At 24.9% G+C, this 27,433-nt stretch overlaps 1 protein-coding gene across 2 annotated transcripts in view; it reads left to right on the top strand.

Annotated features, from left to right (window-relative positions):
- LOC126906152 (protein qui-1) overlaps positions 1 to 27,433 on the top strand; it is a 79,913-nt gene that overhangs the window by 6,198 nt on the left and 46,282 nt on the right. The window contains exon 1 of one of the 2 annotated variants that reach the window (XM_050686472.1): positions 17,974 to 17,978. The exons of the other annotated variant lie outside the window; for it this stretch is intronic. The gene's annotated coding sequence lies outside the window, so the exon portion shown is untranslated. Of the gene's footprint in view, positions 1 to 17,973; positions 17,979 to 27,433 lie in introns of those variants that run through there. 2 annotated transcript variants of the gene reach the window in all.

Below are 27,433 nucleotides of genomic sequence, written 5' to 3'. Positions count from 1 at the left end.
AAAATATGATTGATTACCTGTCCACAGGGAAGGATTCAAAATGGCAACTTTTGCACAAAAACTTTAATTTCTCAAATTAAGTTTTAAAAATGTTCCGGAAATACTCCGAGCTTCAAACATATGCTAAAATAAAGTTAATGTTATGTACTATAAGTTCAAAAAAAAATTTGTTCCGACGACTTTGTGCAAATGTTTGCCATAGTTAAAAAACATACAATTTTGTTGTTAAAATTTACGATTTCAGATTTATTAGTTAAACTTTTTTACTTAAGCTCAATTTTTGAAAATTTTCCGGAAATATTAAAACTTTTATTTAATCTTAAATTAAAACTTATGTATTATACTATACTATGAAAAAAAAAATTTCGAGACATAGTGAACATGGTTATCATATTTAAAAATATGCTATTTTTGTGTTTAAATTTTGGATTTTAATTTATTTTAATATATCATATTACACTGATTTTCATAAATATTATATAATACTAATTAACATATAACATAAAGTTAAACTTATTTCAATTTGTTTTTTCTTTTGAATTCAAAAAATTAATTTTAACATTTGAGTCAACTTAAATTGCCAATTTTATCAAAAAACGAATGCGACGAACGTTTGCTGATTCAGAAACAATTATTCCCTGTGGCATTGATTTTTTTGCAATTTTTCCTTAATTCTTTTTGAGTTAGTATTTTCTTTTTGAATAATCCACCAATTACTTAAAATTGAACACTATCTATAGATTTGCATTGAAGCGTTTCTTATGATAGTAATTTTAATCATTGTCAGATATCATCTATACTAGTCCCAAGTATGCCACGCTCACACTGGCCGCGATCCTACTGTGCTAACATTTTTTTTATTAATTTTAGTTACATATATTTTTTGATTTAACAGCTAATAATGGCTTTTTAGAATCAATCCGTATAAATTAAAGAGGTGTCAACTTTATTTTTATAAATATCATATTTAACTAGTTTATTAAAATAGAAAATAATCAAATTAAGAAGATGTCTAGTCGATAACAATTTTTGTACCAGTACTTCTGATTATATTTAAAGTATTGACTGGTGTTGAAGAGTGAGTGCTGCTGTTTTTTCATTTTCCCGGTCATACTCTTCATCCCTTCTTGGTATAAAAATGAGAATAACTTCCGAAGTACTGGTTCAAAATTTGTTATCGGCCGGTAAATTTCTTTATTAGATCAATATGTTCTTTTATAAGTTAGTTAAATATTTATGTTGTCATAAAAATAAACAAATTTGGCTTCCCTTTAAGTTATAAGGGATAATTCTAAAAAGTCATTATCGGCTGTTAATAATCAAGAAATTTTTTCAATAACGTATTTATTTCGAGATTAATCAAATATTTTTTGATAAACCAATTATTCTGTGTATAAAAGGTGGAACAGATTTATCTGACAAATCTTGTAACTTATGATGTACATAACATTTTATCTCTTTTTTTTAATCATTTTTTACTCCGTAGGTAATATATATTTAAAATATATATTATGTTATTTTTGACAATTACAAAAAATAATTTAAAATATGATTTTTTTATTAAAATTTTTATTAAGATTAATTGTCCATTTTTGATTATTTTTAATGAAAAATTTTGTTACCAAAAGATGTAATCTAAATAAGTTGTTACATTTTTACAACAATTTAAAGTTTGAAATCTTTTTGCGATTTTTCTATGATATCAAATGTTAGTCCACGTTATGCAAAGAACAGAAGTAAACACTATCTTATTATGTTGTTACTTGTGACAGTACGCAATTTCTTTTCATTGTAAATTATTAATGTCTGAATAAACATTTGTAAATGACGCAAAAACACAAGTAGTAGTAAAATTAATTTTAATAAAAATTTATAAAAACATTATCTAAGACATATTGAGTTTTTAACATATGTTAAAACTCAATTCTGATAATATTATTGCAACAAATATAACAAACAGAAAATTGTTTCACGGATGTTTTTATCTTTCTTTCAATCAAAACTTATCATACTAAATATCATTATTTATTTATTATATCTGTCCTTATGAGTTCACATATTTTAAATTTGTGTTATTTAGTGTGAAATATTCCAATAATATTTATAACAGTCAACGGAGATATTACTATTTTAAAGTTGTTTAATTAGGAAAAGACCGATAAACTCATGATTAAAACTTATCATTGTCAAGCAAAAAGTAACTCAAATAATTACTTTATCCAAGAAAAACTAGGCCAATCCATAAGACTGTGTGTGGATAATCATGAGAACATTTGTGCATTGTGAATTTTTTGTAATGTATGGATAAAAACTAATAATATTTCTACGTGAAAATCAATTTTAGAAACCTAAAAATACTCAGTTATAATTTTATAATCAAAAATATATTTGAAAGTCATATTGTCTACTAGAAAATGTCTAATTAATAAATAGTCTGTATATGTTGCGAAAAGTGCGAGTCTGTTATCACTGTATGGCGTGATTTTCGATAAAACTTTGAAATTAGAACCTACACCTCTGAGAGTATTCGACGATGGCGTAAAAATTTCTATGAAACAAGGAGGTCGTATATGTAATGAGAAGACATCAGGCTCAACTAGAATTTCGAATGACAATGTTGAAAAAATTCGAAACATTTTTGTAAGAAATCAGTTTGCCTTGCTTCTGAAGAACTTTTCATTCCACAGACTACAGTTTAGCGTATTTTGTGAAAGCGTTTGAGACTTAAACCGTACAGAATTCAGTTATTGCAAATAAGGCTTGAGTTTTTCCCATCTATTCACAAAAGAAAAGTGGAGAGGTAGAACAATATTCCTTTTGTATCACTTTCAGTGATGAGACCTTTTTCATTTGAGGGTAAGGTGAACCGTTGTAACGTGTGAATATTGGAATTAGAAAATCCACAAGTAGTAGACTAAAATGAAAGGGAATTCGCTCAAACATAACGTTTTCTATGCCATTTTTAGAGAGAAAGTGTAAAGACCATTTTTATTTAACAGGAACACAGTAACAGAAAATTCATACCTACAAATAATCAAAGATTGGTTGTTTCCACAACCGATGGTGAAGATTTTGTCTTACATTAGATTGAGAAACCACCACATTGGCCCTGGAGTCCAAAAATTTCACAACAATCAATTATCACAGCAATTAATAGATCTTTGTAGTGCTAGTGACTCTATGAATTGCCCTTGATCGCCGATTCTTGAAATATGTAATATTTTCTATAGGGTTACATAAATTACATTGACTATATATTTCTTTTTCAAAAATATTGACGAATTGAAAAGTCACACTGCAGATGTCATTAACTTGATTATAGTCGCTATGCTGAAATAGGTTTATGAGAAATTTGATAATCCCTTAGATGTTTGCCATGTAAATATAGAGTCACATTGAACATTTGTAAAGAAAATATCCTAACTCGGGTAAGCAAATTTAAAAATTTAAATAATATGATTTTTTGAAATCGGATAAATGATTTTAAAATACAATCCGTAACTTAATTTTTAACATCATTTACTGACTTATTTTCTAGCTATGAGTTAACAATACATTATATTATCATACACACGAAATAATTATTAGTCTTTAAAAATTACATTTTCCATTTAAGACGTAAATGTATAAATAGTGAAGATATAAATCGATTCTGTTTTTAAGTTATATATGTAACTCAATATGTGTAAAATCAAATTATTTTGAACATATAATTTTTTATAAAGAAAATTTACACCATACACATCTACCAAATTCCACTAATGACATTGCCATTTGTACCAGACTTATGTGATTATGTAAAAGTACGTTCATATTAAGGTCGGAGAAGGACAATATCATCTATCATTTCCCCTCGAAACATGCAATGTCTATAAAATTGTAATTGACAGAATTGATAGAATCACGTATATAATTATGAAATTGCACACTAAATTCTAAATTTATGGTTTTTATCCCTGAGAGAATAAAAATTGTACATATAACTACATTTTATTGTATAATTTTTCTTAAAAGACTGATTATTGAAATTTAATTATCTTAATTTAATGAAAATATCAAATTCGGTTAATGAATTATTGGATGAAACACATTATTAAAATAAAAAAATTATCATTAACAAAAAATAATATCTAGAAAAAATTAGCTGATATATTATATCAATATAAGTTATAAATTAGATTTTGATGATATCTATTTAAGTAATTGTTGTATTTATCGAGTTATGAAGGTGGGCGGTTTAACTGATGGGCCACATTACCCGTACCCCCCCAACGTCCATCCATTGTTCTTCTATTGATTCAAAACTTTGAATATTTAAAACGTGTCTTTCAAATGTCAAAATACAAATATGATTAATAGATTAGTTATACGAATAAGTTAAAATCTGAGGTAATTTTATTATCGAATAACAATTAAAGTTTCGACTGAAAAAACGAGGTACCATAAAGTTATAAGCGTAATTTTGATTCTTTTTATGACAATTGTTGAATTTTTCGAATTAGTTTTACGAAAATAGTTTTTATAATCAAATATTGCTTAAGTTGTAGTAGTCAGATAAATGCATTCAATAAAATTTGGATACTTAATTAAGAATATTTCACAACTTCTTATATTAAATATAAACGAATGAAATAATTGAACATTAAATTTCATTGTAAGAGCAAAACTAGGATAAAACTATCATTGCGAAAATTTAACCTTTAAGTATATAGATATTATAAACTAATATCAAAAATGCAAATTATTTATTATTGAAAAATATTTTCTGTGGTTAAGAGTGCTGTTATTATTATTTAAAGCAATGGCACAATCAGAAAATAATTTCTAAGGGTTATTAATTTTTTTTGGTCGACAAAAATTTTAACTTTACTTTGCTATTTAAGAAAATTTAAATGAGCAAAAAAAAAAATGGTTATCAATACTAAAAAATTGAAATATATCTTATAATTTCGGGATGTTACAACCCTCGACTAACTCTCTGCTTGCACAACTGTTATAAATAAACAGTAATTAGCTTAAACTTAAATAATTGCTATTAAATGGTTCAAGAATATTTTATATGAACCGTAAAATTAAAAGTTGAATTCAGAATAAGATGTTTACCTAGAATTAGCTACTAGCTAACAATTCAGGCAAATTTTGGCATTTTGATGTTATGTAAGACGAAACTATTGTTTAGCTAAACAATGAAATCCCAAGTTCCTAATCAAAATGTTTATTTATCATTTTGTAAGATAATATACATTATTATTAAAATAAAATGAAAGCGCATCTTCTTTGACAATAATATTATTGTCATTTTATAAATACAACAAATATTATTTTTAAAATGGTGTTCAACTTGATTAAATTATTTATTTAAAGAACTTTTGTATATTTTATCGTTATATAAAAAAATGAATATGTTTCAATATATTTCTTATAATTAGCAGATCGGTATTCATAATAAAAATTATATGGTTAAATGTATTATTATTAGATTAATTTTTTATAATATTTGCAAAGATTGAGTAAAAACGAATACAAAATGAAACTATTTTTATGTGTTTAATATTAATTTAAAACAGTCAATTACTTCAAAAAATAATCTTTGATCGTTCAATATTAATTCATAATTTATTATAATAAATTGAATTATTTAACTCTAATAAGTCATTGATAAGAAGTGAAGTGTTGCACAGTGGATTATTCAGTCGTAGCCTTAGCCCTGATGTACTGCTGAACTGTTTGCTATTGGTTTCCGAATGGGTGACCATATGGGAAATTAAACAATAGCCCACACACCCTGTCCCCTTATTGAATCGATCAGCTATAATAAAGTTGCGACAGGTCGATAATCGGTGTAAAAAATCATGTCAAATCATATAATGTAGAGCCACTCCAAATAATTTGGATAGAGGCTTAGGAAATGATGATATAAAACTGACGTTTAGTAAGTACATAATTTTCGCACTCTTTAATGCATTATTATATTTATTTGTTCAACACTAAAATGCTTTGACATATTATTTATGATGATAAAAATTATATGTGACAGGAAAAGTTAAAAGATTTTCAGCCTATAAGAGTCAAGTGTTAATTTTTTGAACAATGACTTGACATGTCTTTATCTCCTTATGTTTTAAAATTATGGATTTTATTTTATTTTTATACAAATTTCAAACATAAATTATTATAATTATTACTGATTTTAAAATATTTAATGAAATTAAAAAAAATAAAGAATTTTTAACTTGCTAACAAATCAATATTGTATTTTAAATACCTATTAGCACATTTGATAATATTATTGTTTTATTATATTCGCTATCAAAATTTTAGACAAGTAATGCAAAAACTCTTGTTATGTTACTCTAGGGAACTACAAATTCTTTGGTTTCCCACTTGCTCTGTGGTATAGAAAATATGTACCAAAGTACATGGAAGCAACAATAGACTTAATAATACATAGTGTATTGTTAATGGATTGTAAGAGTAGAAAATGTTTACTAGAAGTGTGGATTATGCAAACATATGGGTCATGTAGATGTAGTATAATCAGCAGGAAAAAGCTACAGTAGCATTTATATGCCTTATATAACCATGTTGACCTCTAAATTACTTCAAATATTTTTTGCATTTGAAGCTGTATTTTATATATTTTTTCTATGTAATTTTTAGTAATATTTACCATACTATAATAAATTATTTGTTTAAAATAAGTACACTTTCAAATACTATAACAATATTTGCTTCTTAATTTTTTTAAACATTATAATAATGTTTTTCATTAATTAATTGTTTTGGAGAGGTGTTATGAAAAATTTTTGAAAGGTGGGCAATTCTTGGTTTAGAAAAATAATTGATTTATAACAAATTTTGGACCAGTACTTTGGAATTCATTCTAATTTATATATCTTGGCAGGACGAAGAGTACGGTCGGACAATGACTAGTAATAAAAATAGCAACACCCATTTCTCACCTGCAGTTTATACTTTTAATTGTTAATATATTTATCATTTAATTGAATTAATTATTCAAGTAGTTTATCATAAACCAATAACATTGTATTCAGAGTATGTCCGAATTAATTGATAACGCTTATAACTTTTGATCCAATTATCATTTTTTTAAAATAATTATTGCTTTCTTAAACTACGTTCAAAGTATATTCTTTATTGTTTATCATATGTGAAAACTGTATTTTTTTCAAAATTTTGAAATAGCCATTTTTAGCTATTTTTTTACAATAATTTAATGGATCGATTATAATTCTAGGACAAGTATTCATTGAGTAATAAATAATTTAATATATTGATTGAGTATGTAGTAAGGTTTAACTAAGGTTTAAAATAAGCAAAAAAATTAGCAAAGCGTATTTTTTTAACTAAGTAATTTTTTTAAAAATCTAATGCAGTTTTTCCAAAGTTAAGTTATTGATAATACATCAAAAATTTGCTTTGGGACGATACAATTTTTTAAAAAAATCCAATCAATTTTTTTTTCTTTTCAATAATTGATAATATTCCAAAAACCTAACCTTCCACTACTAATAAAAAAAAAACGTCTCAACTCCATTATGTTACATCTGGACTGTATTTAGTTTTAATTATTATATTTATGATATTGTGCAAATATTGTTAGTGAGTATAATTAAGAATTAAAAATTAGTTAGAGATTAAATATATTATATTTTATATTTACTTTTCAATCAGATGAATAATAAAACTATTAAAGTATCATTTTATTGAAATTTAAAAATAATAATATACCAGAGTTGTTACGTTTTAAATATAAAAAATTTCAAAATATACATTTATCTCATGATATGTTTACTTATAAAAGGTATATTTCAAATATATTTATATATATATATATATCTTTTTTAATACTGATAGAAGTATTTAAAAATTGTTTAAATTGTCCAGTATGTATTGTTACAACGTGTAATGTATTTTCATTGTGTTATTATAATTATTTCCCTATAATTTTAGGTATGTTAGTATGATATTATGCGTTAATTTATTAAACCGCATAACATTTTGAACCAACAGTAATTTAATTTTCAAAGCACAAAGGTAATTGACGGGTATAATCCTACATTACATTATAACTAACAAACAACAGACTGCTAGCTTAACATTTTAGAAATGCTGAGTACGGTTTCCTTACCAAATTCACAGGTCATACTAAATCTCCTAAATTAAGACGTACATAATTTATTAATCCCTAAGTATTACCGTAACTTGGATCAAAAGCCAAACATATAACTTCAGACAGATTTAAAGTGGCTTTAAAATTTGATTGACAATTGGGAGCTTGCAACGTACATCAACAAATTCAATAAATATTTTTTTTAATAATTAAACCATAACTATTTACACGTTCAAGTAATAAAATAACAATAAATGAATTAACGTTGGTATTAGCTCCTATTTTATAATCTTTAAGTCTCATCTTAATAAATCATAATTAAACTCATACGAATTCATAAATAAAAAAAAGTTTTTTTACAGAAAAGTGGTTTTATATAATTAATAACAACTAAAAAGTACATAATTTATATATATGCTAAAATATTAGTTATATAAAATCGAAATAATTATGTTTAATTACTTTCTTGGTAAACAGAACGGTCCATTTGATAAAATACGGTTGGGTGTGATAATATACGTTTAGTTTATTCTGGATTGATTACAAATTTATAAAAATTATTACATGAAAACCCTGTCAACAGATCTGCAAAACATGTTTTAAAAATATATTTTAAATACATGTACAAGTGAATTTTTTTTTAAATACATACTTAAATACTCCATCCGTTAAATATCTTTACTCAAATTCAGATACTTCATAAAAATACTTAAAATACTTTCAACCATATATATATATACAGAATGATTTTTTTATCATAGCCCACTCAATTACTTGCAAAATAAATATAATTTAAACCTTCTTTTCTTTAGTTACACATTATTCTTGAATTATTAACTATGTAATACTTTTTAAGATCATCCCTTATGCCTTGTAAGAGTGTCAATTTTGTTTTTTTAAATGGGAACACATATTTTTAATTTAATAGTAAATGTCATTTGAATTTTTAATATAACTTTATTAGATTATTAGATATAAACATTTTAAGTTTCAAATTTTTGAGTTGATATACATTTGTAATATACAAGGGTTTACAAATACAGGTAGCTAATTGGTTTTTTATGACATCGCTGTCATAGTCACTGAGTGTTTATTGTCAATTATGACTATAAATAGATATACTTTCTGTACTGCCAGTTTGTGTATTAATAAACTCACAACAATGTGCCTTATTATCATTGATAATAAATGCTGTGTACCTGCGAATATTGATGTCATAAAAAACCAATTAGCTACCTGTAAACCCAAACATTTTATAAAATTAAAAATATGTGTTCCCATTTAAGAAAACAAAGTTGACCTTAAAAATGATCTTATAAAGTATTATATAGTTAATAATTCAAGAATAATGTGTAACTAAAGAAAACCAAAAAAAAAAGGTTTAAATTATATTTATTCTAGAGTAATTGAGTGGATTATAATAAAAAAATCATTCTGTATGTATATATATATATATTCATCGTTTCCATAGCAAAATTGGGTAACTGGACATTTTGAAAATGTTTTTTCAAGAAATACATGTTCATAATAATGACGCAAATTTTAAGAAATTATGAATATTTAAAAACCTATTTCCATTGCTAGCTAGTAAGAACGTGTATTTTTTTCTTTCTTCTGAATATTTTCGAGAGACGTTATCCATATTATTTTCTTTTTTATTAACTTATCCTGATATTAAAGTAAAAGTTGTTGTCGAACCGTAAAGCCTCTCCCCTTAATTTTTTTACAATCTCCTCCTCCTTCGAAGAATATCATTTATTCATATTCAAACATTTTAATAGTATTTAGAAGAGATTTTAAATAAAGGTACTTTATTTAAAAGACTAATTAAAAGACCGAAGAAAAATGTTTAAAATACAGTATTCAAGTACAAAAATTTAACTGAATACTTTTACTCAAATACTTTTCTGAAGTACTTTACATGTCTGTTTATCGACCAGATAGATACGTACGAAAGGGCACGCCCATTTACCAAAGGTATTTCTAGTGATATAAATTGGCCCGTGAAAATTCGCCAAACCTTAGGTCAAGCACATGTTTAATCGTAGATAAAGGCGGCCGTATTTAATATTCACCTTACAAATAGTGTATTATGTTTGCCCATTAATCATATTATAACTTATGAAAATGCAAAAAAGCATAATTTTTCTAGAACCCACCGACGTTGCGCTATTCTTGGTGGAATAGAACTTTGACAATGTGTTAAATTAACCCCTTACACTTTCACATATATACACGGACTTTGTGAAAATATTATGTGTAAACGAGATATTTTACTTCCGTAAATATTTTACCCTCATAAATTATTGTACCCTTTACTTAAACTATACTTATAACTCATATCAAGAGCGAATATTTATTGTTTTGTTTTATGTAGTCGAGTAAACAATATTACAATGTTTAAGTATTCAAACGAATATTAAGGGATAGTATGAACTTGATTACAGAAAAGTTTTTACTGTCAATTACAATTATTCATATTGTGTATTTTTTATTTTAAATTTGGAAGATTATGTCATTTCTAAGAGTCAATTTTTTTATTCTAAACATAATATAAAATTTTAAATCAAGATACACTAATCTATTGATTATATTTACTCTGAAGAAGACATCATGTTCTGTTACTAATAAATTAATTATGAACAATTACAATACGCCTTACAACAATACTGTAACTTTATGCTTAGCAAATGACTGAGATAAATGGCTTTTTTTTCAGTACAACATTGTTGGTTACAGGTTTTATTAATAAAGATAGAGCCACACCCTTAGTCTGACATTACCCTGCAGAAGCATTTTGTATAAATTATAAAGTAATATCAATACTGTGTTAAACATATTATTCATCACAGTCACGCAATCTAGTCATAACCTTAAACTGAATTAGTATTAAAATTGATGTCTGAAAATTAACTTACAAGAAAAACACTGTTGTACTTTAAATTAATGATATTTGATTGAAGTGCATATTTTAAAATTTAATACAGCTACAANAATTAACTTACAAGAAAAACACTGTTGTACTTTAAATTAATGATATTTGATTGAAGTGCATATTTTAAAATTTAATACAGCTATTGNGATTGAAGTGCATATTTTAAAATTTAATACAGCTACAATAGCTTTTATATTTCAAAACCTACGATACACAATGTTTTCACGATATTAAAATTCGTCTTTCTTACAGACTGACTTTGTATAATAGTATATTTAATCACCTACTTAAAATGCTAACTGCGCAACGTTATCATCATATCGAACATGTCTAACAATATAGATGTAGAAGAAAAAATAACAACCAAATACTTTTTGTCTGTTTGTTGATTAATTATTTATGGGTAATGCGAATTTGTTATTTTTTTAACTTGAGTGCTAAAATATTTTACAAAGATCAATATTTTTTCTAGAATTGTGTTTAGAGTACATCGCTTGAGTGTCATAGCTTTTATAGGATTTATGGATTCGTTTTACATTGAGAATAGTCTTCTTTTCATTCTCAGTTTTTTTTTTTTTTGAAATGTCAACAATTAATGAATAATTAACAATTGTAAAACATTAATTAAAATCAAGTTCATACCAGCCAATACTGATGTATAGTAAAATATTTTAATTTTATCTCCATTAAATTTAACATCCATATTATACGAGACTATTATTAAATATCTATTCAAACTTATAATTTTAATAATTTTATTAGTGTAATCGAGTTTTATATCATTAATGTAACTCATTATTTCGACAAGTTCTTCTGAAAAATAAAATTTAAAAAAATATTATTTTTATAATGACAATTTTATTTAGTTAGAGTGGTATAATTATTTTACAAAACTTTTTCATTTTTATAATGTCAACTTTCTATACCAACCAACTTCATAAAATGAAAAGTTTACCTCATACCTCAATATTACATAATGCAGAACAAAATTTTGTACAGTTTTCTTACATAATATATACTTTTTAGGTGTTACGACATTTACAATTGTGTGTTCATAAACTTTAATTCGTTATTAAAGTGACTATGATATGTACTCCATGCAACCAACTCCCCAGGTGTAATTTAATTTAGTTACATGTGTAAACGTATATAAGTTTCTATATATATTTATATACATATCCCAATGAACAAAATTATTGAATTTTATTCTAGAAGAAAAAAATATATTTCTTTCATAAAACTTCAAAAAAAAATTTCATACAAGCAAATTCGTTTAAAATTGTGTAATTTTTTGTCTTTTAAGTTTATATTTATTATGATAATTCGATTTTAATCTGAAAAAAATCATTTTAGTAGATTAACATTCAGTCAGGTAATTCGCCAATTTTAAAAAAATATTGTAAGATTTTCTTTTGTTGATAAATTTATACTCAAAATTTTAAAACTAAATATTACTGATTATTTAATTTATTACAATTAGAATTGTTAACTACAAGTGTACGATATAAACAATATAAATGATATACGATATAAAACTAAAGAATATAATATGAAGTGTTATATTGAACTGATTAAATGTGCCAGTATTATTTATTTGAAGATTCATCAGATACGTAATTATTTAGATATTAATGTATTATCTTGACTACTATGATATCTTTAAAATCAATAAAATATTCAACGAGTTCATATAAAAATCATAGTGATTTGCATTTTACAAACATTTTTGAGGCTTCTACTCATCCACTTAACAGCATGACATAAACTTCACTTATTATTTATTGTTCATTATTTATTCATATAGTATAGTATAATATTTATATTGTAAAATTTTGAGTTTTAATACTTGACCAAAATGTCTACTTAACTAAAAACTAAAAATAGGTATCGCATACATTTTTTTATTGTGTACTGTAGTGTATTTAAATAATTTGTTTTACACGTTTGATATTTAATTTTTTGGATTGTTATAGATAATAAAGTATATGTTTTTAACCATCTCAAATAAAAGAATTTTATTATTTATTAATATTAGATATACTTATAGTATTATATATTTTTCAATAAGACTACTTCTTGTTTTTAAAATAATGCAATAAAAAAAGTACATGTACGCTATTTAAAGGGTCGCCAATTAATTTATTGATTTCATTTTGGTGGATACACAGAGAGATATGGTGTATAAAAATTATACTTAGTCCACCCGAGATAATAGTACTTGATATTAATGAAATAGAGTATTATACATCAGTGAATTTATTAGTGTTGTTTATTAAAGCGCATCTCTATGGAATAGCAATTTGTTTCATAACGGTTGAAGAATTTCACGATTTAATCGTTAGAGATACGTTCTCTAACGCTTAGGAGTACTTAAATAACTATGCAGTATATGTACACACCCGGTACTTTTCCTTTGTTACTAGAAATGCGACAAACATCTATATTTTGCCAACGTATCACCAAGGTCGTAAATGCTATTTAAAATATAGCGCTGTTCTTTTCAACCAAGTATTCCACGTGGTAAGTTGGTAAATCTAAGATAGTTTGCTTTAAAATCCTTTTGATTTCATACACTCTAATAACGTTTCGAGTATACATTTAATTTCTAATCATTCTTACGTATTCGACTGTAAAATCTCTTAGTCTGATATTTTGAAAGACACCATTAATAACAGTAAAAGCAGGACAGGATGACAAGTTTAAAAATATATACAAGAAACGTAGATGAAAACTAGGTTTACCGTTGTCTCACCACCTCGAGTAGGATATCCCAAGTTTCATGTCGTTTAATTAAATGTCAATCATGAAGTTGTTGTACAAGTTTCGTACGTGATCATGTCTGAATAATGTCCAATGAAATTACCTAGGTGAACATTGTTAGCGATAATGCTCGTTGATTTATCGTTACACCGATTTCGATTCGATTTTAAAATGTAACGCAATGAGTTCTCTGAACAACTTTAAAGGACCTCATTGAAATTTTACTCTTAATACGGACCCTATGTAAACATTTGTTTGTATTATATTTCTAGTATTTACGAAGCAATATAAACGTATAATTGAATAATATTAGTAGAGATCACATAGTTAATATTTCATTAATATAAATGCATAAGTTAATACCATATATTAATACTAATTATATTTGTTAATATAATCAAAATAATTTGAATTATTTGTCAGTACTCTCGGTTAGATTATCTTTAAAGAAATATCATACTAAGCGAAACAAAGTTGACCTGTTATGATCAAAAGTTATATTAATACTATTTTTTTTAACTTCTTGTAATAATTTTTAACAAAAAAGTTATTGTTTATAATTTTATAAAAAAAAAAGTTGTTATGTCGGTTTATATTTTAACTAATCTATTATTATTATAAAAATTACTAAAAAAAATATATTTACTTAAATTATTTAGTAAAATATAAAAGTATTTAATTAAGAAAAAAATTGTTTTGAAACAAATAATAAATTATTGAAACAAAATAATTAAAACTAATTTTGTATTGTTACGCAATGCATTGTTGTATCGAAAATGCCTATAGAAAACGCCGTCCAATAAAATATTGCGTGCGGGTAAACTTTGACGATAAAATGAAAATAATAGGTAGATATGTAACATTAAAAACCAATAACCTATTTTGATTAAAAAATCTATTTAGTGACACTAGTAGTAATAATAAAGGACTCGATTGTTAAGAAATATCGTTCATTTTAATACAAAATAATTGTAATTGACTGACTTGAACACAAATTATGTCATTGTTTTAATGGAAGAATAATTTAAAATTAAAGTCATGATAATCTGTGCTTTTAGTATTTTATGGTGTTTTATGCAAGATGATATTTGATACGAAACAGAGTCTTAGCCTTAATTAGCGTTTTAGGTTTGTAAATAAACTCAAATGATCAAACAATTAATTAAAAATATTTAGACATCGAAACAGCTGTAATATACCAGGAACACTAATTTTTAATATTATTTTGCATAGTAATTGGGAATTTATTCAACTTGATATAGTTTTACATACCACTAATGTTAGACCTTTGATAAGTTATGGGTCTTGAAAATAAAAATAATTATTACATTTAAAAAGTAATGCGTGCAAATTGAATGTATATAACTTAAAAATATAATTGAAGAATATCATCATTATGTTTTAAGTTGTACAATCTTTTATGCTATATGGGTTAGCTATTTGTTATTTTAATAACAATATATCAAAAATTACATAAAAACCTTTTTGTAACATTAACAAATGGTATAAATAAAAATTCAAACTTAAGTCAACGACAATTACCCGAATTCTTTTTGTAAAATTCCTCTTACCAGACATTTTAAGGCGTTCTACAAAAAAGTGCTTTGCCATCATAGACACTATCAATAAAAAAAAAATTATAATATATTCGTGGAGCTCGTTATATTTTTTATTCGTTCTATTATTATAGAACCCAATACAGTGGGATTGTGAAATCAATAATGCATACAATCTTTTTTCATGAAAGTTATTGGGAGTTTTATCTTAAATTGTTTAATAGTTACAAACAATTTCGGGCAACTTGCGATGACAATTCAATGGTACAAGTCCATTATCTCACCAACTTTTTGAAATGAAGTTATTTCACTTAAAACTCAATGAACGGTCGAAAACTGTTGAACAAAAAGTCGATAGCTCGTGTTAAACTTTTGCAGCACATATTTCGGTATCGATTCTCTAGAGTGAATATTTTTACTAGACAATTTTGGCTTGTCTATTCACCGAGTACAAATAAAAAAAAATAACATACATGTCGCTGTTCAAGTTTCAGATCAACTGTAAAAATAAACGAGTTTATACACTGTCAAAAAAACTTATACGTATCATTTAATGTTGACTTCCCGCAGCGTGTGACTAGCGGCGACGGTGACAACAACTGAGAATGAAACTTGAAAATACTATTATGAGGGAGGAAAATTGGATGTAGCTTCATGGCGATCAAATAAAAATAACGTTGCTGTCGACTGCCGAGTAAATATTAAATTGGTGTGTACCGCGTCGTGCGTGTAAAATCGCATTAGTATCGGTGTAATTGACTTCATCGAGTTTTATTTCATTTTTTCCTAACGTGAGCCATTTTTCTTTTACTGAATTTTATACACAGTGAACATACGTCATTTTCCTTTTGTAGCAAAATTGTATAAAGCCATTCCTGTTGGAATTATCGCAAGGATCATTTCATTAGTTTAAAATTAATGTAACATGATTATTATGATCCGAATTCAACTTCTAAAGAGAACAATATTCCTCAGCTATGGAACTCAAATAATACTTCCCTAATAAAATGCCATTATTCTTAACGAATTCAGTAATGATTCGGTTAGTGCAAATAAATAGTCAATAATTAAAGTATTTCTACATTGAATATCACACTTCTCTAGGGATTTAATATCTATCATTACAAAAGTAGTATTGTTCACTTAAAATGACATGATTGAGCATGCCTTGTAATCTCACGACCATTATTTCTATTGAGAGTATCCCAGTACATATCATCGCAATAATTGGTGAATCATGGAAGTCGTAACAGTTCTCTTCGTTTTGTTGGTATCAAGTTAGCAAATAATTCACGTTCAAATAGAAATCTTACTGATTCAAGTTTTGACTATTTTATTTTTAAGATTATTTTTATGGTATTTCTTATCCATACACAAATATATTGTTGTTTAAGATTCAAAATAAAGTTTATTTATAAAAAAAAAAAATGTGTCTTATTAAATAACGATATGTTTTATAAAACTTATTTTTTAATCAGAGTAGTATTTTAGCCGGGTAGTAGAGGAGATCACCTCTCTTAAACATACAGCGATCAAAATTTTTTGGGAATAGTTTTATGTTCCTGATGATCTTTTAATTGTTAATGTATATGTTTGTTCAATGAGAAAATTAAAATTTTGAAATATATTTTATATAACTTACAATAGCATGATAAACCATTATTATCGTATTACATCATTTATAATATCAATATATAATTTACATGTTATTTATTATGATAAAATTATAAAATTTTATAACACTTATCATTTACTTACTAAAGATGATGTATAAGTGGTGAGCAAAAAGAAAAATTATCAAGACTAAATTCTCACCCCTGGAAAAACTTCTTGATATGCCCCTATTTTTAATGTGCTTTGAAATATTTATATTATTTTAACTAAATAAAAACAATTTTTCTTTTTATACTGGATAAAAATATTTTTTCATTTTAATAATCGAGTTTCTATTGAAACATGAGTACAACAATACGTCGAATGGATACAAAAGCATTCATATTATTTATTTTTTATAAACAAATAGACTATTCCCGTAGTATTACAATCATAAAAATATATCAAAAGCAGAATAATGGCAAAGTTTAGAAGCGGTAAATATAGAGTTTATTGTCATGTTGTTGGCATATTGAAAATACATTGTGTAACGTCATGCACAATTATGAAATATACATAGTACTTAAACGATAAGCTATTGTTTTACATTTGATTAAGTCAACAATTGTAAAACATGCACTCGAGTGCATATAGAATTGTAGTAGTATTATGTATAGTATCAAAAAAATATGTAAATAAAAAATTTTGACTGTTAAAGGATTTTCAACTTATTTTTGGTTGCATTGACACATATAAATATTTACATCTTTGGGTTACAAAGGTTGAAGAATACTAATGGTATGTCAATATGACGAACTGAAGTAAACATACGAGGATTGAAAAATTTACATTATGCTACAAGGTCTGAAGCGTTTGTCACAATTTATGATTTAAACAGAAATCCTTATATTTTTACATTTAACAACTTAAAACCAAAAGTATGATAAAATGGTCATAAACACCATGTTAACATATCAAAATTCGACAAAGTTTTTTCCTCGCGTCTGTTACCATAGATCATCAGTTAATATGATCATGTCAATCCTCTCTAAGCTTTATAAACCCTCTGGTTTTATTTATTTGTAGTAAATCAACTGACATCACCCAAGTGAGTAATATCGGATTATAATGAAACTAAAATTACATTAAATACAAAAATTTAATACATTTTTTATAATAAATCGAGTAAAAAAATAATTGTCCTTTCAAATAATTAATTTAAAATTTTTGTTTTGCTTTAATTTAATCTAGACAAATAATTAATTATATTATTAGATTGTTATATTGAATGTTTTCATAGTTGTCTTTATTAAAATTCAACCGAAAAATTAAAATTATTTTGCACGTTTTTAAAAAATAGTAAAAATTGTTTATCATTAATTTTAATTTGTACTTCATTTATGTTGGTACAAAATAACGGACGTGTCAGAATTTCAGATTATATTCAATAAAAATATTAATGAAAAATCCCGTTCACCTTTACAACCCCTGAAATTCAATTATTGACAACCCAACGGAAGCATCACATTATTATATTTTCATACTCAGCGTTTTGACAATGAAGAGTTATTGCGGTGTTTATTTGATAATGCCAACAAGTTTGAATCGTAGTTGTATTACATACGTGATTCCATAGTTGGTACGTGACAGGACCTACTTAGTAGTATGCTTTATGAGCATAGTGGAAAATTAAAACAGCGCCATATGAAAAATAAAGTTTAACAACAACGAGAACTACCGGCTGTCACTCGACTAAGTCTCAGTAAAATTAATGTCCAAGAAAAATCCATTAAGGCGACAAAACCACGGTGGTGTTTCTGTCAAAAACAAACGCTGGCAAACTGTTTATTATTTACTCAATTTTTCATTATTTTTTTAAGATTTTTATATCACTTATGAAAAAAATACCTTTCATGTTATGCCAAGCGCATATAATTTCAATCCCAAAGGATAATATATGGTAATGTACAATAATATTAAAGTCCTTTAAATTCCTTTAAACAATTCACGATTGTTTTAAATAAATGGGTTTTGTTTAAATATTACCATTTTAATCGAGTAAAAGTAAAATAAAAATTTTATCATTTAAATTTATCGAATAAATAAGTATAATTTTGTAATAATACAATTCGCATATTTTGTAAATTTAAATAATTTAAATATCTTTATGTGTTTAGTACTAAAATTAGCATAAACAATTAAAAACCTCAAATAATAAATAAATAAAATAACATAATCATTTAAGACATTATAAACAAATTTTAAATTTTCAGAAGATAATATTTGTACTACAATCATTATTATTATATGTACCTCTCGTGTTTTTTCAGTAAAAATATAAGCAACATTACGTAAGTCTCTTAATTTTATTAAAAAGAAACTTTTATTTTTAATTAAAAAATCACCTTTCATTAACAACATAGTGCTTCCAGACAAATGTAATTAGCTAATGATCAATGAGTTGATGAACAAACATACTCATTTTGTCAGAATATACTTTGTACTAGACTCATTTAATTGAACAAGTCTGTGTAGATCAAAAAGATAATCTAATTGACGTTGTGAACTTCATGTATTTCTTTAATTTTTATCAAGTTCTTTTTCTATATCTTCTTCTTAATCCTCGCTTTTATCCCAACTATTTGGGGTCGGCTACGCTTAACCTAGAAATGATCTCCCACATCCCGTAAGCACTCATCAGCAGTCCTCATGTCACATTTAATAATATACTTCCATCTCTTTTTTTGATCTTCTTCTACCTCTTCTTCCTTCAACATTCATTTTCATTACTGTTCTCACTGCTTCCCTTCTATGTACTCTTTCATATCCTCTCTTCTCATTACCTAACTGTCCAACTTGACTGGTGAAACAACTACCGTATAAGTTGCCCGGTTGGTATCAAATACTTTATTCTTTAAGCCTTCTTCGTCTCTAACTACTTAATTTCCTCTCACGTGTTGTCGTCGCGTACATCCAAAGTAGAACAATTCGACAAAGTTCTATTCAGGACTCCTCATACTTTTTGACAACATTTTACGTCGACCTGACGAAACCTCATACGACTAGCAAATGGGCCGGTGAAAGTAACCTTATCTCTTTTTTATAACCATTAGGTTGGTTAATACCAACTGGATTGGTGTATCCTGGGGAAATTAAAGTGTAGTGGTAAGTACACACCTTACCTTTTACTGGTTCACTTAGCCATAATAAGGCTGGCTGTGTCAAGTTATCAGTCGGTGTCAAATATTTATCAAATCATTGTAAGGTAGATGTGGCCCTAAATAACTGGGATTGAGACTAAAGAAGTGATATTGATGATCCAATCAAATAATGTAATACTATATTTATAATAATAACATTATTTTATATTTGTATAATCCAAAATGCTATTTCATAAAAAATAAACTAACCACAACCAAATGTTATTTAACAAAGAAAACCAAAAGTTTATTTATAATGCGTCTATTTTTAATTCACTTAAAAACTATTATATAAATATATTTTCCCAGTAAAACACAGACAAAACATTTATCAACAATTATTCAAATATTATTCTAGAATATATTCAACAGAAAATAATTGTATATAGACTTTTTAATATTATCTACCCAAATTCTTATACATACAATTTTGTTAATCTTCTGAGTATATAAAAATAATATGAGGTTTTAAATACATCACAATTACTCCTACAATGAAATAAAATGTTTAAAGTTTTAAAATGTTCTAAAACCATGTGAAATGTAAATTCGAGATCCCTTTTCTCCAAATTTAATATATTTTTTTTTTTTTTTGTATTATAGAATACTACTCAATAAAATTATCCAACAGCTATATTCGTTAGCTTTAATTTATCTTGTTTGTATTGACGTGTAATTATCAAGTTACAAAATATATATATACCTTACGTTTATCAAATAAAGTAAATATTTAAAGAAAATATACAAATTGAATAATATAATATACATAAAAGCGTAAAATTCTTATTTGAAATATTGAAAATTGTTTCTATAAAATAGTAACGAAATTAATTTATATTATTCTTTTATAAATAAAATATATTTTCTTTGTACTCGAATTAATAAATGTACTAAATGTCTATCTATTGCCTTAAACATAAAATAATTATATATGTAAGTTAGCAAAAAATTATGAATACTGTAAACATGAATTCAAAACTTATTGACCAAAATACAATATAATTGTGTAATGTATAATTTTTATAGAACATAAATTGTATTAAAACGATTATGAAAAAAATGAAATTTTACTTTACTTAACTACAATTTTTGCTAATAGTTTAATTTAGTAAATTTTATACATTTTACTGGTCATTTAACTAATTAAACATGAAAACATAGTCAACTACACTGTGTTTAATTAAAATTTTAATAGTCTTTCAATTATATTCTACGAACGCACTTGGAGTTCGAGTGATTTTAATTCTTAAATAAATTAATGTATTTCTTGTCGTTAAATAGCTGTAACTTTATAACAATATTGTTGAGCGTTTATTCAACAATACAGATTAATTTTGTCATGAAAGTGTTTAAATTTATTTAAGGGTTGAATTGTTTTTGGTGTTCTAATCTATTCTTACTGATCAGTTACAAATTTAATCAATTGCCAACAAACGCTGATTATGCGTTTACTGGGTTTACGCTTTGCTAGTCTCTTAAATATCGTATAATACATTTACTTCAAAGATATCATCAACAATAAAAAAAAATTTCAATTAATTTATCAAGTACTTTCATCCATTATACTATTGAAAGTAGGAAATTGGACAAGTTAAGAAATGTTGAACGATAATTTCCTAAAAAAATGTTTCAATTTAAACATATTATTTTAATTATTAAATTTATCTGCAACAACAATAAGTAATTTTTAGGGTTAGGTTTTTGACTAGTCAAAATCTTGGCGATCAATTGACTAGATTTTGACGTGTCAAATTGTCAAATTCGGTAAAAAAAAAAATTATTAATTTATTAAATTATTAATCCTCTTTTATTTAAAATTTAGAAATGAAAAGTTAGTTTTTTTTTTAACTTTTGGTGTAAGTTAGATTTAAAAAAAATTAAATCATGTTATAATTTACAAGTTATTTAATAGTGAAATGAGTTTAGTTACAAATTACTTCATATGGTAATAATAACTTTTTAACCCAAGTTAAGTTATCTAATAATAAAAATTTTAGTTGTCCATATAAGAAGTAATATTATGTTACAAAGAAATAAATTTACTAAAAATGTACAACAAGAATATATGTTTTTTTATATTTTATATAAGGGAAGGTGTGGCCGAGTCGGAACGCGACAGTGCTTGACGTGCACTGCTTCGGGTTCGAAACTCGGTCACGGGCGGCTTCATTTGCCAAACGAGAGATCAATTGGTAAGTGGAGTGACCATCACTCTTTCCGGCGACGGACTGATTTCCCGTCCCGCAGTAAAAATGGTTAAGAGACCTCCTCCTTTGAGGGAGGCATCAATGACCCTTATGGGCTGGTAAAACACTAAAAAAAAAAATATTTTATAATATCAATAAAAAACTTGAATACTACAAATGTCTGTTATTGCTGTTGAAGACATAAACGATTCAATATCTTCAGTCGGGATACAAATCATTATTTTTAATTTGTTGAACAATTTTATTTTATTTCAGTACTATACTAGTAACTATAATAGTGTATCAATCAAAACTATTAAACACAAACTTAACTTAATAAAAAATAAAACCAAAGTTACTTGCATAGTTAAAACATTAAACTGTTATAACCTTGAAGAAAATCGATAAATCGATTATTTGTCGCCATAACTTTTAACTCAAATGTACAGTTGAAATTTCTAATAGTCATAAGAAATTAAAACTTATCAGAAAAAAATTATACAATGTGCCAATGAAAATTATGGTTAAGTCGGTTTTTAGCTAATTTTATACTTTATTTTAAGCAATACATGATCAAACTTCAGGACAATAGCCAATCAAATAAAATACTTTTTATTATTATGTTTTATTTATTCTAAATTATATATGATTATATTAAAAATATTATCTGTATTATCTTCCAATAGACACTAAAAACTTTAAATTAAACTGTAACTATCACATTTCGCTGAAATCATTTATCTTTAGCATTAATGCGAGTCACTTGTTGTCGTAAATTATTTCTTAATTTGAACTTTGTAAAATAACATTGATTTATGATGTGGTGTACTAAGACAAAAATCGAACGCTCACCTTGCAGTCTTGTACACAAGTACCTATCTTTTATTACACCCAATTCCTAAAAACTCATTTATTATTATCAATAATTAAATACAAATCAACAATTAAGTCTATGTATGCTACTCAAATATTTAATTCTTCTAGTGAAATACAATCGATAAATTTACAAATAAGTTAGAATAAAATAATAATTTTTATGATTGTTTGATTATTGTTATTGTTACGTTTTTGTCTATAGTAAAATATTGCAAACGTAAAAGCAATTTTTTTAACGAGCTGTCATGTAACAAGTTTTTAAAAGTGTGTTTCAGTTAAATACAACTTTTCTTGAAGAACCTTTTTGGTATCTTTGTATGTAAACAACTTTATACTATTGCCATTATCTGTTATAACGTCAGCTTAGTGAAATGATAGTATTTTACTTAATATTATAAATATAGTTTAAGTCAAAAAAATAATAACATATTGCATAGATTCAATGATGGTCAAGTTTTAATTTATTGTAGTGTTTACATTTGAAAATACACTTATTGTTTAAAAGATTAATTATTTTTAATTTTTTCCACGGCCATTTACAAAAGTATTTTATACAACACTGTTGGTTGGGTTCAATATGTATACAGCTGATCAGCTGTCTATAGATTACATTATAATTATTAATGAATTAATTAATAAAAGTCTGCTTTTGAAACAATATTTAGCCAATTTTTTTTCATAAAAAAATAGTATTGTTCGTTTCTGTGGAGGTAGACGTTTTTTATTTAATTATTATACATTGAGGGGATTATTTATAATAACAAACTATATTAATAATTTTTGTTTAAATTAAACAATTATGAATAATTAAAAAAAAGTTATTTTAATTTTAAAAATTACCTAACACAGTGAGGGCGTGGCATAGTTGGGACAAATATAGATGATATCTAACAGTGATTAAAACCACTATCATAAGAAACGCTTCAATGCAAATCTGTAGATAGTGTTTAATGTTAAGAAATTTGTGGATTATTTCGAAAGCAAAAATAACTCTGATTCCCTTAATTTTATCCCGATTAGTTATTTGATTTATAATTATAATATATGAATAAATAATAATTATAGTAATTAAATTTTGTATGAAATTGATATTCAATAATTTAATATTGTAATTTTTACAGAGATATTATAAAAATAACAAATTAGTTGTATATTTCTTTGCTTTTAACACGTTTAAAAATTTAAAGAGCTTGTTGGAATACTTTTTAATAAAAAATGTATGTTACTTATAACAAAGTTATAAGTTTTATACACTAGACTACAAGGAACTTTCATTAGAAACAAAAATATACTTTTCTAAATCAACTTTTCGTGCTGTTTTCAAGTGTGCCATTAGACTTTTTCTATCACTTCTAAGTTTTAATGTTAAAACTTATTATTAAAAAATAAGTAATTACATATAAAAAAATTGGTCCAGTGAGAGCTGAGATTTAGCGTTCACAGACACAAAAAAAAACACATCATAGTAAAATTAATACCTTCTCATCTTCGCATCGAAGCTAAAACTTGCTTTTATTCGTTTAAAAAATCTGTAAAGGATAATAATAACTGTTATCAAAAAAAATTAAGATTTCAATTTTACTCAAATACAAAAAAATAAAAATTCAACTTTTTCATAATTGAATTATAAAAATGGTATGACTGCTTAATGTAGGAGCAATTGAAGATTTTTTCTATGCATAAAATTTGAAATATTATGGACAAAATTATGAATACTTATCTAAAACATTAGATATTACATCAATTTTATACTTTTTTTTATAAACTCAATTAAAATGAAAATTTTTAACAGTTTTAATCCTAACGTTAATTATATATTTATGAAAAACTATATAAAATAAAAGTTTATTTTTGTATTATAGCTGATTAGCATAAGTTGGAGATTGATTGATTAATATTAACATTTTATATAGTGCGTTGAAGTGTATTGTAAATAAAAAATAATATTATGCAGATATTTAGTTATATGCACACAATTTAACAATGACAAATTTATACATTTAGATTAGTATGCGACACATTTTATATTGGAAATAAAATGTATGTGTTTGTTTTTTTTTTTTATATTATATTCAAAGCTTTAAACATAAACAATGCGAGACTATTCTGTATTTTAATAGTAATACTATCAAAGTATCATGGTTATTTACGATAATTTTCTTCGATACCTGACATTTCCAATAAAGCTTATTTGAATTTAATAAATTTCTAGCACTTGATGCTCAAAAATAGATAGATTTCTTGAGCACGTCTTATGTAATGTCAATTTTTATTAATTAATTATAAAATATTTCATCAAATCCAATTTTAATTTTAATTATTTCATGTATTTAAAGAGATTTACTTCTTACCTCATTTAATTATATAATAATAAATCTGTCATTACTTTAATGCTGTACTTCTTATCCTAATTAAAAATAAATAAAAAGCAATAATCCTTATTATAGAGTACAATATTTAAAAAAAAACTCAATCAATTAAATCAATAAAACAAGTTTTATAAAAAAACGTACCATGAATTTTCAATTTTTTACAATAAAATTACAAACGAAAAAATTATTACTTAAAATATTTATAAAACTGAAAAAATAATTATATTTTTTAGAGAATTTTATTTAATTTTTAACAGGTATATTAATAAATAATCGAATCTTTATGATAATATACAAATTGTACAAATGTAAACTTAAAACAATTTTAATAACTCATAACAGTACATGTTAAAATATTTTAAAATTTGAGTTCAGCTTAGTATTCTTAAAATTCATTTAAAAAAGCCAATTAATGTTATATTTACTTTCTACCTGCTCTAATACGAATCATTTACATTTTAATAACTGTCTGGAAAACTTATTTACTCGAGAACGTTTAAAAACATCAATAACACTATTTAAAATGTTTGTAATACTAAAAATTATAATAAGTATTATAATTTAAAAAATCATTATTTCCTTCAGTAGTTATTATAAATCCAATCGCTTGTAATACACAATTTAGTTAATATTCTATCTAATAAGCTGATAAGAATTTTAGTCCGCGTTAATAATATAAGGTTTAATCTAAAATATCTAGTCTATATTAATAAATATCTTTCAAATAGCTTCTTTCAAGAATCATTCTGTAAAATATACTGAAAATTTCGGGACTAATGGCATACGTTATGTATTCGAGTATACTTTTAGTCAGCCACACCTTAGGGAGTATTTACTGAACGTGACTGTCGTTTTATGTGATGATTAATGTGGACAAAAATCGATAGGATATTCATTTCTGTTATTTGAAAGGAAAATGTGTGAATGACTCTCTAGCCAAAACCTAACCAGTGGTGACAATAATCTCCAGTATGGTATTTTACAAAAGTGATTGACAAGAGCATGTAATAATTGTAGTTCATTTATTTAATAATTCATACACACCATGTCCAATTAACTATACATTATTATAAATAATAATAATACGATATAATGGAATAAAACAATTTATAACATAGTAACAGGTGAATATAATAATACATAATTCAAACAACAATTATTAAATTAATTGACCAGAAGACATTAAAATATTAATTGGGTCATTAGACATACTTTTTATAAAAATGAGGAATGTGAAATAAATTATTTTTGTGGGTGTACTGATTATTTACTTTGAAATTTATTAATTTAATAAAAATTAATTATCAATCTCATTATATAGTAATATAGTGAGAAAGGTAAAATATAATTCTACGTATTTTTAATGTTTCTAAATTTTACATCTTTAAGATATTCTTGTAACCAGTGCGCGGAATTCTTTGAATATTACAATTATGACATATAAATCTGAGAAATTTATTTTTATTTTTTTAGATGAAAATTGTGTTCTTCATTTTTTTGATTCAATATTAATTTAGTATATTCTAGTTAGGAACAAACTAGCACAGTATAGACATTTGATCGAATGTGGGTCATGAAAATCAGAGCAATTTCTTTTTATCATACGAAAAATTGCTAAAACTATATTTTTTATCACTGATATATGAGCATTTAATAGTTTAGTATTAAATAAAATACCAAAATCTTTAATTAATAGAGAATGGCGTAAGTTAATGTTAAGCATATAATAATTAAAATTGAAGAAATTGTGATTTTTAAAAGAGGTTACGTTATGGAATTTGTCAATACTCCATGGAAGACGATTTGACATGTACCATTTGT

The sequence above is a fragment of the Daktulosphaira vitifoliae genome, unplaced genomic scaffold (assembly GCF_025091365.1).
Source record: "Daktulosphaira vitifoliae isolate Bord-2020 unplaced genomic scaffold, ASM2509136v1 Scaffold_4, whole genome shotgun sequence".
NCBI classification, from domain to species: domain Eukaryota; kingdom Metazoa; phylum Arthropoda; class Insecta; order Hemiptera; family Phylloxeridae; genus Daktulosphaira; species Daktulosphaira vitifoliae.
The sequence above is the reverse complement of the archived record's forward strand: the minus strand, read 5'-3'. Positions and strand labels throughout refer to the sequence as shown.